The sequence below is a fragment of the Lathyrus oleraceus genome, chromosome 6 (assembly GCF_024323335.1).
Source record: "Lathyrus oleraceus cultivar Zhongwan6 chromosome 6, CAAS_Psat_ZW6_1.0, whole genome shotgun sequence".
Lineage (NCBI taxonomy): Eukaryota > Viridiplantae > Streptophyta > Magnoliopsida > Fabales > Fabaceae > Lathyrus > Lathyrus oleraceus.
In genome coordinates, this window is record NC_066584.1 from 326,379,103 (window position 1) to 326,382,093 (window position 2,991).

Here is a 2,991-nt window from a genome sequence, read left to right on the forward strand (position 1 = left end):
TTCTTTGTTTTGATGCATGGGCTCATGTGTGAGGCATAATGGCTTGTCTTTTTTTTCTGGTGTATGATTTTGCAGGATTGGTATGATTAATGCTTGGTGTACTTGTTGATTTTGGTCTATTGAACATTTTGTACTGCAATGACTGTTTGAACTACGTTTTGTACTTGAGTAAATTTGAATCAATCTTGAATCTGATTTCTTTAACTTGAATGAACATTTGTACCATGAATCGAATAAATCAAAGACCAAGATAGCCCCTAGTAACCCTAATCCAATGTCACGATAAAATCAATACAACTACCAACGTATACCACAAATTGGAGTCCCACATGATTTGACCCATTAAGAAGTGAGCCAACCGATATTGTTGTGTCGGTACCACTTTAATGAAACCGTTGAATTAATGATAAAAATACAATTATAAACAAATGTGCTATGATGGATGGATATGCAGATGTAATGGGAAATAAGCCAGACAAAAAAACTGCGAAAGGTAGGGCAAATTTTGGGGTACGACACTCAACACCTTCAAACAATTTCTCTAGGATGTCTCATGCTTCCTTTGTTGAGTATGCATCACTAACTTTCTCAAAGTTGTCTAAATCAATGGATTGATGGGTAATAAAGAGACCTTTATAATCTTTGTTCTTCAAACATTTATGTGCAACCTTTTGTCCATCTGTAGCATCTTCTCTAATTGGTGTCACTCCATTCTTCATAAGATCCCAAATATCCTGATAACAAAAAACAATATTCATCTGCTTATGCCAATTCTTATCATTCTTACCATTCAAGATTGCAAGACTAGTTGAAAAATGCCCGTTCGGATGAGAATTTAATGGGTTATGCTTACCAAAGTCACAACTAGTGCTCTAGATACTAGCTATTGGAATTAAAAAAGAATCAATCTTGGAGATAAGCTGAATCAAGCTTGATTAACAATAACCAATCTTTCTGATTGATCACCTCTATTTTTTTACTCGTCACTTAAGTGATTCAACCACACATTGGTTGCAAGATGATTCTGACGCACAATAATTTGATGAGATGAGATAATTTGAGAGAGAAAGGATAAAATATGAAATTTATGGTTTTGGGAGAAAAACTAAGAATTTTATTGAATAAATTTGAGTTACTATTCGTCGTTATACAAACATATAATATTTCCCTATTTACAACCGGGATTACTTACACCTTAAGTAATCTCTCTAACTACCACAAGTGTTATAAAAAAATACTAAGTTTAACTATATCAAATTTAACTCTTCGACAACTACATACTTCGACTGCTAAAGACTGTATTCGATTACTACTATATCGAATACATTTGACTTTGACTACGTCGAATCTACAACATGCTTAACACAAATAATTACATATAGAACAAAAATGTAGTTCTCTTTTTTCAAACACACAATTTTATATAAAATGTCATAACAACCAAACTTATAAGTTGTAGTAACGATGAAAATGTTATAGTTTAGTTATATATTGTTATGAGCTAAAGAGAAATAGGAAAAGAGAAGAGATAAAATATTATAAGTTCTGCATTATGTTATTCACAATTGTATATTTACAGTATAGTATAAGAAACAAAGGTAATCTCCAACTTAACTATCACCTTCATAATATGGATAACAAAGAAGATCTCATGAAGGACACCAACTGGAAGATCAACAATCACTAACAAACCTCACAAAATATAAAGAATGATAAAATGAGAAATATTACAGAAAAATGAGAAAGACAAAGATAAAAAAGAGTGAAAGGGTGGAGACAAACATACATTTGAATGTGACCGACATGCATGGCGAAAACCCCAAATTGAGAAGATCAATAATCACCAATAAACCTCGCAAAACATAAAGACAAATAAGATGAAAAATATATTAGATAAAGATGAAGATAAAGATTAAAAAAGATAAACGGGTGGATACAAACATACCTTTGAAAGTGACCATCATGCATGGAGAAAAAAACCCAAATTGACGAGAAGATCAAACATGATACAAATGTCGAAAACAACATCAACAAGAATTCGATCAACAATAAACTCAAAATCAATTGGAAACCACGAGTTCTAAGGTGAATAAAATGCAATATTGATGCATGCCTAGATACAACAAAAAATTAGAGGTTTAGGCATTATCTTTAGAAATAACAAGGGGGGAACCATGACAGCTTACACCTGGTTCATAAACGACGACAATAACCCCATGATTGCATAAAAAATGAATTTCAACAAAACCATTGGCATCACTATTGATTGTTGCTTCATAAATGTGACTTTCAAAACAGATAATAAAAATATAACAAAGATGACGAACGATAAAAACTAGAGTTTATTTTTATGAAAGAAATACAAACAATGTTGCCCATGTTTTGGAAAAAATCAATTTCTTTTCCCACGCTTATGGTGTGTGTGGCACCTCTAAAAAGCCAAAAATGGCCTAATATCTTTTCGGAGATGCACATTCGAACACACCAAATCCCATTTTTGTCAAAAATTAGTACGGAGATGCATTTGTGAATATTTATTGGGTGAATTCGAAGATACATCTCCGAAATATTCCATGTATGTTTTTTTTAGCAGAAACACTGTCCTAAATTTGTATTTTTTTTAAAATCCAAAGTCATTTTAATTTGACTAATATTGACATTATTTGATTCAAACATTAATAAACACGAATATCATAGAATAAGGTAATGCATTTATTAAAAAACATCCAATCATATTACAAACATTATTCTCAAAGTATGAAAAAAAATACAAAAACATCCCAAAATACAAATAAAAGCATACTTTACTGCGTATGCCTAATCCTAACCTCTGCCTCCTCCTCTGTCGTTGGTAACCTAAGGCATTCAGTGCCTTGGTAAGAATGGAATGTGCTAGAGCATCTGCATAATTGTCACTTCTCTCAAATAGCCCAGACTATATGCCCTCCAAAGTAATCCGCATAATATTCAGACATATCGACAACACATCAA